The sequence below is a fragment of the Delphinus delphis genome, chromosome X, assembly GCF_949987515.2.
Source record: "Delphinus delphis chromosome X, mDelDel1.2, whole genome shotgun sequence".
Classification (NCBI taxonomy): Eukaryota; Metazoa; Chordata; class Mammalia; order Artiodactyla; family Delphinidae; genus Delphinus; species Delphinus delphis.
Window position 1 is genome coordinate 63,097,066 of NC_082704.1, and position 15,449 is coordinate 63,112,514.

General features: G+C 40.0%; 1 pseudogene; it reads left to right on the top strand.

Moving 5' to 3' along the window:
* The first annotated feature begins 261 nt into the window (after positions 1–261).
* On the top strand, positions 262–9,612 carry LOC132418155 (ubiquitin-conjugating enzyme E2 variant 1 pseudogene; annotated as a pseudogene).
* Positions 9,613–15,449: the final 5,837 nt, after the last annotated feature.

A 15,449-nucleotide genomic window follows, 5' to 3' on the forward strand; every position in this document is an offset into this window, starting at 1 on the left:
GTCAGAACTGCCTCTGCCCTCATCCCCTTCCAGAAAGACTACTCGCTCCCTAGTTAAAATTAGTCCCCAGCTGTCAGAAAGGTGGTACATAGAAACAGCCTCAGAAAGCAGCACTGTTGAGAGAAGAAGGCAAAAATGGCTGGGGTCTGGCGGAAATCAGATTACTGAAAGCAGTGAGTAAAAAGGGGGCTTTTGGAGCCTCTATCAGACATGATATAAGGGAGTAAATGAGTGCCTGGTAAAACATATATTTAAGAAAGCATGAAGGGGTTTGATGAGAGGAAGGATGGGATAGTGGACTGGATGGAAAAGTATGAAGGGCACAATTAGGTGTAGAGAGAAATATGTAGGAGTAGTGTAACTAATAGCTTATGGCAATTATTCTCAGAAGAATCGTATTACCAAACAAATTGTATGCTGAGCCCTTCCAATAAGAATACAAAAAGAGTGGCATTTTACTAATATAAATCTAATCTATAGATGCAAATCTTTAATTAATTAATATTACAAAGTTAATCAAAAGTTAAGGCATTACTGTACTCCAATATGTTAAATTTGATACATAACACCTGTATTTGAGGTTTTTGTTCATTCAAAACTTACAAATTTTTAAAACTGCAAACAAAACCTTTTTAGGTGGTGACGTGGCAGATTGTGTGCTGAGAAAGTTGGTGCAGGGTGCAAGAGAAGGGGGGTTTGCGGGCTTCCCTGGTGGCGCAGTGGTTGGGAGTCTGCCTGCCGATGCAGGGGACACGGGTTCGTGCCCCGGTCTGGGAGGATCCCACATGCCACGGAGTGGCTGGACCCGTGAGCCATGGCCGCTGAGCCTGTGCATCCGGAGCCTGTGCTCCGCAACGGGAGAGGCCACGGCGGTGAGAGGCCCACGTACCGCAAAAAAAAAGAGAAGGGGGGTTTGCACTGTTTTGACTTCATTGGAATCAAACATCAACTGTGTCTGTGGCTCCTCCTGCTCCCACCAGCTATCCTTCAGCTTCTGCTGATTCAGAAGAAAGAGGCTCTATGTTATCATGCTCAGTTGTTGAGAGAGAAAGAAAGCAACAATAATGCCAACTGATGCTGCAGCCATGTGGTTGACAGGGTCTTGGTGCCCCAGACGGGTGAGAGGACTGAGCCTCTGAGGTGGGAGGGCTGAGTTCAAGACACTGGACCACAAGAGACTTCCTGGTCCCATGTAATATCAATCGGCAAGAGCTCTCCCAGAAATCTCCATTTCAATGCTAAGACCCAGCTCCACTCAATGACCAGCAAGCTCCAGTGCTGTACAGCCCATTCCAAACAACTAGTAAGACAGGAACAAAACACCACCCATTAGCAGAGAGGCTGCCTAAAATCATAATAAGGCCACAGACACCCCAAAACGCACCACTGGATGCATTCCTGCCCAACAGAAAGACAAGATCCAGCTTCATCCACCAGAGCACAGGCACCAGTCCCTTCAACCAGGAAGCCTACAAAACCCACTGAACCAACATTACCTACTGGCGGCAGACACTAAAAACAACAGGAATAACAAATATGCAGCCTGTGAAAAGGAAACCCCAAACACAGTAAGTTAAGCAAAATGAGAAGACAGAGAATTACTCACCAGATGAAGGAGCGAGGTAAAAACCCACCAGAACAAACAAATGAGAAGGAAACAGGCAGTCTACCTGAAAAATAATTCAGAGTAATGATAGTTAAGTTGATACAAAATCTTGGAAATAGAATGGAGAAAACACAAGGAACATTTAACAAGGACCTAGAAGAACTAAAGAGGAAACAATCTATGATGAAAAACACAGTAAATGAATTAAAAATTCTCTAGAAAGAATCAATAGCAGAATAACTGAGGCAGAAGAACGAATAAGTGATCTGGAAGATAAAATAGTGGAAACAACTACCACAGTGCAGAATAAAGAGAAAAGAATGAAAAGAATTGAGGACAGTCTCAGAGACCTCTGGGACAACATTAAACGCACCAACATTCGAATTATAGGGGACCCAGAAGAAGAAGAGAAAAAGAAAAGGACTGAGAAAATGTTTGAAGAGATTATAGTTGAAAACTTCCCTAATATAGAAAAGGAAATAGTCAATCAAGCACAGGAAGTGCAGAGAGTCTATACAGGAAAATTCCAAGGAGAAACACGCCAAGATACATATTAATCAAACTATCAAAAATTAAATACAAAGAAAAAATATTAAAAGCAGCAAGGGAAAAACAACAAATAACACACAGGGAATCCCCATAACGGTAACAGCTGACCTTCCAGCAAAACCTCTGCAAGCCAGAAGGGAGTGGCAGGACATATTTAAAGTGATGAAAGGGAAAAACCTACAACCAAGATTACTCTACCCAGCAAAGATCTCATTCATGTTCAATGGAGAAATTAAAACCTTTACAGACAACCAAAAGCTAAGAGAATTCAGCACCACAAAACCAGCTTTACAACAAATGCTAAAGGAACTTCTATAGGCAAGAAACACAAGAGAAGGAAAATACCTATAATAATGAGCTCAAAACAATTAAGAAAATGGGAATAGGAACATGTATATTGATAATTACCTTAAATGTAAATCGATTAAATGCTCCCACCAAATGACATAGACTGGCTGAATGGACACAAAAACAAGATGCATATATATGCTGTCTAGATGAGACTCACTTCAAACCTAGGGACACACACAGACAGAGAGTGAAGGGATGGAAAAAGATATTCAATGCCAAAGAAATCAAAAGAGGGCTGGAGTAGCAATACTCATATCAGATAAACTAAACTTTAAAATAAAGACTATCACAAGAGACAAAGAAGGACACTAAATAATGATCAAGGGATCAAACCAAGAAGAAGATATAACAATTGTAAATATTTATGCACACAACACAGAAGCACCTCAATACATAAGAAAAATTCTAACAGTGATAAAAGGGAAATCAACAGTAACACAATCATAGTAGGGGACTTCAACATCCCATTTTCACAAATGGAAAGATCATCCAAAATGAAAATAAATAAGGAAACACAAGCTTTAAATGATACATTAAATAAGATGGACTTAATTGATATTTATAGGACATTCCATCCAAAAACAACAGAATACATATTTTTCTCAAGTGCTCATGGAACATTCTCCAGGAGAGATAATATCTTGGTCCACAAATAAAGCCTCATCAATATAAGAAAATTGAAATCATATCAAGTACCTTTTCCAACCACAGCACTGTGAGACTAGATATCAATTGCAAGAAAAATCTGTAAAAAATACAAACACATGGAACCTAAACAATATGCTACTAAATAACCAAGAAATCACTGAAAATATCAAAGAGGAAATCAAAAAATACCTAGGACCAAATGACAATGAAAACGCAATCAGCCAAAACATATGGGATGCAGCAAAAGCAGTTCTAAGGGGAAGTTTATAGCAATACAATCCTACCTCAAGAAACAAGAAACATCTCAAAAAAACAACCTACCCTTACATCAAAAACAGTTAGAGAAAGAACAAAAAACCCCCAAAGTTAGCAGAAGGAAAGAAATCATAAAGATCAGATCATAACTAAATGAAAAAGAAATGAAGGAAAGGATAGCAAAGATCAATAAAACTAAAAGCTGGCTCTTTGAGAAGATAAACAAAATTGATAAACCATTAGCCAGACTCATCAAAAAAAAAAAAAAAACAAAAGGGAGAAGACTCAAATAAATAGAATTAGAAATGAAAAGGAAGTAACAACTGACACTGCAGAAATACTAAGGATCATGAGACATTACTACAAGCACATACAGGCCAATAAAATGGACAACATGGAAGAAATGGGCAAATTATTAGAAAAGCAAAACCTTCAGAGACTAAACCAGGGAGAAATGGAAAATATGAACAGACGAATCACAAGCACTGAAATTGAAACTGTGATTAAAATCTTCCAAGAAACAAAAGCCCAAGACCAGATGGCTTCACAGGCGAATTCTATCAAACATTTAGAGAAGAGCTAACACCTATCTTTCTCAAACTCTTCCAACATGTATCAGAGGGAGGAACACTCCCAAACTCATTCTAAGAGGCCACCATCACCCTGATACCAAAACCAGACAAAGATGTCACAAAGAAAGAAAACTACAGGCCAGTATCACTGATGAACATAGATGTTAAAATCCTCAACAAAATACTAGCAAACCAAATCCAACAGCACATTAAATTGATCACACACCATGATCACATGGGGTTTATCCCATGAATGCAAGGAATCTTCACTATACACAAATCAATGTGATAAAACCATATTAAAAAATTGAAGGAGAAAAGCATATGATCTTCTCAATAGATGCAGAAAAAGCTTTTGACAATATTCAACACCCATTTATTCAAAAAGCCCTCCAGAAAAGTAGGCATAGAGGGAATTTTCGTCAACATAATAAAGGCCATATATGACAAACCCACAGCCAACATTGTTCTGAATGGTGAAAAACTGAAACCATATCCACTAAGACCAGAAACAAGACAAGGTTGCCCACTCTCACCACTATTAATCAACATAATTGTGGAAGGTTCAGCCACAGAAATCAGAGAAGAAAAAGAAATAAAAACAATCCAAATATGAAAACAAGAAGTAAAACTGTCACTGTTTGCAGATGCCATGATGCTATACATCCTAAAGATTCTACCAGAAAACTACTAGAGCTATTCAGTGAATTTGGTAAAGTAGCAGGATACAAAATGAATGCACAGAAATGTCTTGCATTCTTATACACTAAAGATGAAATATCTGAAAGAGAAATTAATGAAACACTCCCATTTACCATTTCAACAAAAAGAATAAAATACCTGGGAATAAATCTACCTAAGGAGACCAAAGACCTGTATGCAGAAATCAATAAGACAGTGATGAAGGAATTTTAGGATGATACAAAGTGATGGAGAGCTATACCATGTTCTTGGATTGGAAGAATCAACATTGAGAAAATGACTATACTTCTCAAAGAAATCTAGAGATTCAATGCAATCCCTATCAAACTACCAATGGAATTTTTCACAGAGCTAGGGCAAAAAATATCACAATTTTCATGGAAAAACAAAAGCCTCCTAATAACCAAAACAATCTTGAGAAAGAAAAACGGAGCTGGAGGAATCAGGCTCCCTGACTTCAGACTATACTCCAAAGCTACAGTAATCAAGACAGTATGGTACTGGCACAAAAACAGAACTATAGATCAATGGAACAGAACAGAAAACCAAGAGATAAATCCACACATATATGGTCATCTTATCTTTGATAAAGGAGGCAAGAATATACAATGGAGAAAAGACAGCCTCTTCAGTAAGTGGTGCTGGGAAAACTGGATAGCTACATGTAAAAGAATGAAAGTAGAACACTCCCCAACACCATACACAAAAAAAAACTCAAAATGGATTAAAGACCTAAATGTAAGGCCAGACAGTATAAAACTCTTAGAGGAAAACATAGGCAGAACTCTCTATGACATAAATCACAGCAAGATCCTTTTTGATCCACATCCTAGAAAATGGAAATAAAAACAAAAATAAAGAAACAGGACCTAATGAAAATTAAAATCTTTTGCACAGCAAAGGAAACCATAAACAAGACAAAAAGACAGCCCTCAGAATGGGAGAAAATATTTGCAAATGAAGCAAGAGACAAATGAGTAATCTCCAAAATTTATAAGCAGCTCATGCAGCTCAATATCAAAAAAACAAACAACCCAATCCAGAAATGGGCAGAAGACCTATATAGACATTTCTCCAAAGAAGATATACAGATTGCTCACAAACACATGAACGGATGCTCCACATCACTAATCCTTAGACAAATGCAAGTTAAAACTGCAATGAGGTGTCACCTCACACCAATAAGAATGGCCATCATCAAAAAATCTACAAACAATAAATGCTGGAGAGGGTGTGGAGAAAAGGGAACCCTCTTGCACTGTTAGTGGGAATGTAAATTGGTACCGCCACTATGGAGAACAGTATGGAGGTTCCTTAAAAAATTAGAAATAGAACTACCATACCACCCAGCAATCCCACTACTGGGCATATACCCTGAGAAAACCATAATTCAAAAAGTGTCATGCACCAAAATGGTCATTACAGCTCTATTTACAATAGCTAGGACATGGAAGCAACCTAAGTGTCCATCAACAGATGAATGGATAAAGAAGATGTGACACATATATACAATGGAATATTACTCATCCATAAAAAGAAACAAAATTGAGTTATTTGTAGTGAGGTGGATGGACCTAGAGTCTGTCATACAGAGTGAGATAAGTCAGAAGGAGAAAAACAAATACCGTATGCTAACACATATATATGGAATCTAAAAAAAAATGGTTATGAAGAACCTAGGGGCAAGACTGGAATAAAGAGGCAGGTGTAGAGAATGGACTTGAGGACACAGGGAGGGGGAAAGGGAAGCTGGGACGAAGTGAGAGAGTGTCATGGACTAATACATACTACAAATGTAAAATAGTTAGTGGGGGGCTTCCTTGGTGGCGCAGTGGTTGAGGGTCCGCCTGCCGATGCAGGGGACACGGGTTCATGCCCCGGTCCGGGAGGATCCCGCGTTCCACGGAGCGGCTGGGCCCATGGGCCATGGCTGCTGGGCCTGCGCGTTCGGAGCCTGTGCTCCGCATTGGGAGAGGCCACAACGGTGAGAGACCCGCGTACCGCAAAAAAAAACAATAAAATAGCTAGTAGGAAGCAGCCACATAGCACAGGGAGATCAGCTCGGTGCCCTGTGACCACCTAGAGGGATGGGATAGGGAGGGTTGGCGGGAGATGCAAGAGGGAGTCGATATGGGGATATATGTATATGTATAGCTGATTCACTTTGTTATAATGCAGAAACTAACACACCATTGTAAAACAATTATACTCCAATAAAGAATTTTTTTTTAAAAAGCAAAACCTTTTTAGGCTTTCTAGATCATTTTTATGAGACCCAAGAATCCACAGAATGTACCTTAAACCACCAGCTTAACATGTACTTTTCCTTGGGTAATTCACCATTTAATAGGGAATTCCAAAGAAAAGTCTTCAAGAATTGAATGAATAAATGTTTAAAGGAGAAATTTCAGACAGTAAGCCTCTCAGAAAGTGTCAAAGGCCCTGAGGGTAGTGTAGGTTGCCGATAATTTGATAACAAATGTCATATTAAATATTATAATTTTACATTTAAAAAATAAAATGGATCCTATTGCTTTGTAATATAGAATACAAAAATAAAGTTTGGCAAAATGTTCTTGGCTAGTGGTGTATATGAAAAAGATAGGACATAATCCTTAACATGGAGAGTAATGACCCCTTGTCAAAAAGCCATATCAAAATCCTGGTGGGCATATTAAATTTTTCTCTTTATCAACTAGAAGCATGGGATTTTTAAAGGATGAAAACACTATAGCATACAAACTTCTTAATAATAGCAAAACAATAAGAGGACATATAGACTCCAGATCTCTTTTGTGTAATACAAACTTCTTTTTTACCTAAACTGAAAGAGTTAGATGGGGCTTGGCAAGAGTTTCTACCACTAAAGCAGTTCTTAACATGAGTCGTGGCTTCAGGGCATATCTAAGCTCTTTGAAATTGTATGCAAAGTTTCATGTACATATATGTACATTTTTTTCAGGGAGGAAGGTCCACAGCTTTTGTCAAAGTCACAAAAGGATTTGTGCTCCTCCCCCGCTGAAAATACAGCTTTAGAACCACAGAACTTAAAGATCTCACCTCCAGGAAAGTTACATGTAATTCCAGGGTGTATGGTTTGTAAGAACAAAGGTGGAAGGTTATTTGGAAGGAGGTAAAATATTCTTAACGAAAAAGCATTAAATTTGATAAGGTTTCGAGAGTCCATGATTGCAACATATGACCATCCAAATTAACAGGAGGTGTTAATGTGCCCCTGAGGAAAGGGTTTATATGGAATGTAACTATGTGCAAAGCAGTATTCAGGGAACAAGGTTATGTGCTGGAGGTGAGGGCTCAGATAATAAGATAGACCTGGTACTCCAAGAGCCCACTTAAGGCAACTTTCTTAATATATACATTTTAGCTACATTGGTTTCTGAAACCAACCAAATTTTTAAAATCAGTCTTGACCCAACATTCAATTACTGATGTGCATTACTATAGCACCATCTTGTGGAATATAGTTGAAATTCATGCATGTCTTTAGGTGGCTGCTTAGTCAGTGGTTCTCAAAGTGTGTTCTGTGAACCCCTGGGGGTACTTAAGGCATATTCAGGGAGTCCATAGGGTCCATGTTATTTTCATAATAATACTAAGATGTCATTTGCCATTTTAAATGTGTTGGATTTGTGCTGATGCAAATGGTGGGTAAAACTACGTATACTTGGGCTTCCCTGGTGGCGCAGTGGTTGAGTCTGCCTGCCGATGCAGGGGACACGGGTTCGTGCCTTGGCCCGGGAAGATCCCATATGCCGCGGAGCGGCTGGGCTCGTGAGCCATGGCCACTGAGCCTGCGCATCCGGAGGCTGTGCTCCGCAGCGGGAGAGGCCACAACAGTGAGAGGCCTGCGTAACGCAAAAAAAAAAAAAAAAAAAAAAAAAAAAACTACGTATACTTTAGCATGAATCATGGCAATGGTCCCAAATTATACTATTAGTCATTGTGTTCTTCACTGCTATGCATCTGAAGGAAACCAAAAGCTTGTTATACTTATGAGTATCCTTATGAAGTAGCAAGAAAAAAACTTGGGAGTCCAGGCCAAAGGACTCAATGTACAGGAATTCACTTTGTCAATTTTGCTTGTAAGAAATCCCTCCAAGAACTGAGGAATCTCTGCAAGTAGCAGACATTTGTGAGCATCACAGATAAGAGGCTTGTGTTTTAGTATGCACTCCTCCACCCATTAGCTTAGAGTTTCAAGGGTTTTTATCTCTATAAAGAGGACATTACTAGGAGTTGCTGCACTGAGAAGTTGTGAGGACTAAAAGCTGGATATAATGGCCTGGTAAACACTGCCTCTTCTAGTGTCCTCTCTTCCTCCCTGTGCTAAAGTTTAGCAAAGAATTTAATCTTCACAGAAACCCTATGAAGTTGATATTTTCCTCCTCTTTTTCAGATGGAAAAACTGAGGCCAGGAAAGATTCAAGTCTCTCACCTGAAGTCACACAGCAATGTGAGTGGTAAAGAGGGCTTGAACCCAGGCAATTTCACTCCAGAGGAGTAAAAGTCTCCTGAAATTTCTGACTGTTAGAACATGAAGAAAGCCAGAAAGGAGGAGGAGATTGCACAGTTAGCTGGAGTCTAGAAAATGATGAAGACATGACACAAGATAGAAAGGGATAGTAACTCTTTATGAAAAATGGATATAGAGCCTTAAAACAGAATGTGGACCTAAATACTCAGAATCACACCACTTTGGAAGATTTATAACAAAAATAGTATGAATGTAGTTAATAGTTGTAATGGAGTTGTGAGCTGAAGAGCCATGTTGGTGCTAGCAAAATGGCAGAATTCCTATAGCATAAAAGTTGTCTTGCAAGAGCTTTATTGATGTCTAAGAGTTTAATGATGTCTAAAGAAAATATGATAATTCCTCAGCCACCTGAAGGACAGTGTTATAGCAACTAATCAAAAAGAAAAACCACAGCCTCTCTCCCTCAGTCTTTTTTTTTTTCTTTTTTTTTTTTTGCGCTACGCGGGCCCCTCACTGCTGTGGCCTCCCTCGCAGCGGAGCACAGTCTCCGGACGTGCAGGCCCAGCGGCCATGGCCCACAGGCCCAGCCGCTCCGTGGCATGCTGGATCCTCCTGGACCGGGGCACGAACCCGCGTCCCCCGCATCGGCAGGCGGACGAACTCCCAACCACTGTCCCACCAGGGAAGCCCCGCCTCAGTCTTTTTTTAAGATTTTTTTTATATGGACTATTTTTAAAGTCTTTATTGAATTTGTAACAATACTGCTTCTGTTTTATGTTCTGGTTTTTTGGCTGTGAGGTATGTGGGCTCTTAGCTCCCTGACCAGGGATTGAACCCTCACCCCCTGCATTGGAAGGCAAAGTCTTAATCACTGGACCGCCAGGGTAGTCCCCCACTCAGTCTCTATTTTCCACAATGGTGATTTTTTATAGATACGCTTTGTAGACCTCAAAGTACTGGAAAGGAAGCTCTCATTCAAAGGCAATTTATCTTAAAATAATGTAGATAATACCATTTTTTTGTCCATTTGAAATACATAGCATGTGCTATAACAAAGCATCCTGTCAAGTGTAACAATCAGCAGGAAGAGCCATTTCCTAGAGTGTGCCTGCAGGGCTCAGGGATCTCAGAGCTGGTGTCAGATCACTGGTGGGGTGAGGCCAGTTCCTGACACAGTTGGACATGGGGCCCAGGGTGTCCTCAAACTTGTGTTGGCCTGCTAGTTTGCAGAGCCAGGGCCTAGCTGGTCCCAGGGTAGAGTCTGGACAGCTGTGGGTGATCTGGGTCCACAGGCTACAGATTTGTGGTTTTCTTGCATCTGGTGTCTGCTCCCTAGTGGGTGAGGCTAGTCTAGAGGGTAGTGCAGGATTCCTGTGCCTGCCCATTGGTGGGTGAAGCTTGGTCTTGGCCCTCTGGTGGGAAGAGATGTGTCTAGGGTCACCTGCGGCCTCAGGAATTCTTTAAGCAGCCTATCTGCTGATGGGTGGGGCTTTTGTCCTTGCCCAGTTAGTTGTTTGGCCTGAGGCATCCCAGCACTGGTGCTTATAGGCTGTTGGGTGGGGCCAGGTCTTTGTGATAATGAGCTAGAGCGAGGATCCCATGATGGCACCTGCTGGCACTATTGTACATGTGATGGAAAGCTCCCAAATATGGCTGCTGCCAGTATCTATGTTCCCAGAGTGAGACACATCTGCCCCCTACCTCTCTGGAAGACTCTCCAAGAACAGCAGGTAGGTCTGGTCCAGGCTCCTATAAAATCACTGCTTTTGCCCTTGGTCCTGGTGAACATGAGATTTTGTGTGCGCCCTTTAAGAGTAAAGTCTATTTCCCCCAGTCCTTTGGGATTCCTAAAATTAAACCCCACTGGAGTTCAAAGCCAAATGCTCTAGGGGCTCATCTTCCTGGTGCAGGACTCGAAGGCTGGGGAGCTCTAAGTAGGGCTCAGAACTCTCACACCTGTTGAAGAATCTCTGCAATATCATTATTCTCCAGTTTGTGGGTCACCCTCCCAGGGGTATGGGACTTGATTATATCATGAATCCACTACTCCTACCTGTCATTGTAGTCCCTTCTTTATGTCTTTTCTTTTCTTTTTTTTTTTTTTTGATAGATACCTCAACCTCTCTCTCTTCCTTTTTTTTTTAATTTATTTATTTTTTATTTTTTGCTCTGTTGGGTCTTCGTTTCTGTGCATGGGCTTTCTCTAGTTGTGGCAAGTGGGGGCCACTCTTCATCGCGGTGTGCGGGCCTCTCACTATCGCGGCCTCTCTTGTTGCAGAGCACAGGCTCCAGACACGCAGGCTCAGTAGTTGTGGCTCACGGGCCTAGTTGCTCCGTGGCATGTGGGATCCTCCCAGACCAGGGCTCAAACCCGTGTCCCCTGCATTAGCAGGCAGATTCTCAACCACAGCGCCACCAGGGAAGCCCCCTTCTTTATGTCTTTAGTTATAGATATTTTCTAGTAGCATCCAGTCTTTCTCATCAATGGTAATCCTGAGGATAGTTGTGACTTTGGTGTGCTCATGGGAGGAGGTGAGCTCAGGTTCTTTCTTCTCCATTATCTTCGCAGATCCCTCTGTTTTATTCTTTAGATTCCACGTATGAGATCCAGGACTTCCCCTTTCTAGTCCAGAAGGTAAGGAGCTTGGAAGTCATTATTCTGTCCTAACAACAGGTAAAAAGCTGAAAACTGAAAAATTAAAAACTCTTCTTAGATTCATCAGAGAAGTGAGGAGTGGGAGAACTGCTGACACTAAAATTGGAAAGAAAGACAGGCAGATACAGAGAATCACAATTCACCAATACAGAAAATCATAATCATAAACCTCCATGGGAAGCAGTGCTGGGGTAGAGAAACCAGAAATATACTTAATGAATTGCTTGCGGCTCACTGTGGACAAATTTGAGAGTTAAAAACTCCTGGGGGAGACAGTCATTGTAAGACCCCCACACATTTGTGACTTTTTTTTTAACATCTTTACTGGGGTATAATTGCTTTACAATGGTGTGTTAGTTTCTGCTTTATAACAAAGTGAACCAGTTGTACATACACATATGCTCCCATATCTCTTCCCTCTAGCAATTTCCTCCCTCGCACCCTCCATATCCCACCCCTCTAGGTGGTCACAAAGCACTGAGCTGGTCTCCTTGTGCTATGCGGCTGCTTCCCACTGGCTATCTGTTTAACGTTTGGTAGTGTATATATGTCCATACCACTGTCCCACATTATCACAGCTTACCCGTCCCCCTACCCATATCATTAAGTCCATTCTCTAGTAGGTCTTTGTCTTTATTCCTATCTTACCCCTAGGTTCTTCAATACATTTTTTTTCTTAAATTCCATATATATGTGTTAGCATACGGTATTTCTTTTCTCTTTCTGACATACTTCACTCTGTATGACAGACTCTAGGTCCATCCATCTCACCACAAATAGCTCAATTTCGTTTCTTCTTATAGCTGAGTAATATTCCATTATATATATGTGCCACATCTTCTTTATCCATTCATCCAATGATGGACACTTAGGTTGTTTCCATCTCCGGGCTATTGTAAATAGAGCTGCAATGAACATTTTGGTACATGACTCTTTTTGAATTATGGTTTTCTCAGGGTATATGCCCAGTACTGGGATTGCTGGGTCATATGGTAGATCAATTTGTAGTTTTTTAAGGAACTTACATACTGTTCTCCATAGTGGCTGTACCAATTCACATACCCACCAGCCATGCAAGAGTGTTCCCTTTTCTGCATACCCTCTCCAGCATTTATTGTTTCTAGATTTATTGATGATGGCCATTCAGACTGGTGTGAGATGATATCTCATTGTAGCTTTGATTTGCATTTCTCTAATGATTAATGATGTTGAGCATTCTTTCACGTGTTTGTGGCAGTCTGTATATCTTCTTTGGAGAAATGTCTATTTAGGTCTTCTGCCCATGTTTGGATTGGGTTGTTTGTTTTTTTGTTATTGAGCTGCATGAGTTGCTGGTAAACTTTGAAGATTAATCCTTTGTCAATTGCTTCATTTGCAAATATTTTCTCCCATTCTGAGGGTTGTCTTTTCATCTTGTTTATGGTTTCCTTTGCTGTGCAAAAGCTTTGAAGTTTCATTAGGTCCCATTTGTTTATTGTTTTTTATTTTCATTTCTCTAGGAGGTGGGTCAAAAAGGATCCTGCTGTGATTTATGTCATAGAGTGTTCTGCCTATGTTTTCCTCTAAGAGTTTGATAGTTTCTGGCCTTACACCTAGGTCTCTAATCCATTATGAGCTTACTTTTGTGTATGGTGTTAGGGAGTGATCTAATCTCATACTTTTACATGTAGCTGTCCAGTTTTCCCAGCACCACTTATTGAAGAGGTTGTCCTTTCTCCACTGTACATTCCTGCCTCCTTTATCAAAGATAAGATGACCATATGTGCGTGGGTTTATCTCTGGGCTTTCTATCCTGTTCCATTGATCTATATTTCTGTTTTGGGGCCAGTACCATACTGTCTTGATTACTGTAGCTTTGTAGTATAGTCTGAAGTCAGGAAGCCTGATTCCTCCAGCTCCGTTTTTCTTTCTCAAGATTGCTTTGGCTATTCGGTGTCTTTTGCGTTTCCATACAAATTGTGAAATTTTTTGTTCTAGTTCTATGAAAAATGCCAGTGGTAGTTTGATAGGGATTGCATTGAATCTGTAGATTGCTTTGGGTAGTAGAGTCATTTCAACAATGTTGATTCTTCCAATACAAGAACATGGTATATTCCTCCACCTATTTGTATCATCTTTAATTTCTTTCATCAGTGTCTTACACTTTTCTGCATACAGGTCTTTTGTCTCCTTAGGTAGGTTTATTCCTAGATATTTTATTCTTTTTGTTGCAATGGTAAATGGGAGTTTTTTGTTGATTTCACTTTCAGGTTTTTCATCATTAGTGTATAGGAATGCCAGAGATTTCTGTGCATTATTTTTGTATCCTGCTACTTTACCAAATTCATTGATTAACTCTACTAGTTTTCTGGTAGCATCTTTAGGATTCTCTGTGTATAATATCATGTCATCTGCAAACAGTGACAGCTTTACTTCTTCTTTTCCGATTTGGATTGCTTTTATTTCCTTATCTTCTCTGATTGCTGTGGTTAAAACTTCCAAAACTATGTTGAATAAGAGTGGTGAAACTGGACAACCTTGTCTTGTTCCTGATCTTAGTGGAAATGCTTTCAGTTTTTCACCATTGAGGACCATGTTGGCTGTGGGTTTGTCATATATGTCCTTTATTATGTTGAGGAAAGTTCCCTCTATGCCTACTTTCTGGAGACTTTTTATCATAAATGGGTGTTGCATTTTGTCAAAAGCTTTCTCTGCATCTATTGAGATGATCATATGGTTTTCCTCCTTCAATTTGTTAATATGGTATATCACATTGATTGATTTGCATATACTGAAGATTCCTTGCATCCCTGGAATAAACCCTAGTGGATCATGGTGTATGATCCTTTTAATGTGCTGTTCGATTCTGTTTGCTAGTATTTTGTTGAGGATTTTTGCATCTGTGTTCATCAGTGATATTGGCCTGTAGTTTTCTTTCCTTGTCACATCCTTGTCTTGTTTTGGTATCAGGGTGATGGTGGCCTTGTAGAATGAGTTTGGGAGTGTTCCTCCCTCTGCTATATTTGGAAGAGTTTGAGAAGGATAGGTGTTAGTTCTTCTCTAAATGTTTGATAGAATTCGCCTGTGAAGCCATCTGCTCCTGGGCTTTTGTTTGTTGGAAGATTTTTAATCACAGTTTCAATTTCAGTGCTTGTGATTCAATTTCAGTGCTTGTTCATATTTTCTATTTCTTCCGATTCAGTCTTGGCAGGTTGTGCATTTCTAACAATGTGTCCATTTCTTCCAGGTTGGTCATGTTATAGGCATAGAGTTGCTTGTAGTCATCTCTCATGATCTTTTGTATTTCTGCAGTGTCAGTCGTTACTTCTCATTTTTCATTTCTAATTCTATTGATTTCAGTATTCTCCCCATTTTTCTTGATGAGTCTGGCTAATGGTTTATCAATTTTGTTTATCTTCTCAGAGATAGCTTTTAGTTTTATTGATCTTTGCTATCATTTCCTTCATTTCTTTTTCATTTATTTCGGATCTGATTTTTATGATTTCTTTCCTTCTGCTAACTTTGGGGGTTTTTGTTCTTCTTTCTCTAATTGCTTTAGGTGCAAGGTTAGGAGGTTTCTTCGAGATGTTTCCTGTTTCTTAAGGTAGGATTGTATTGTTAAACTTCTCTCTTAGA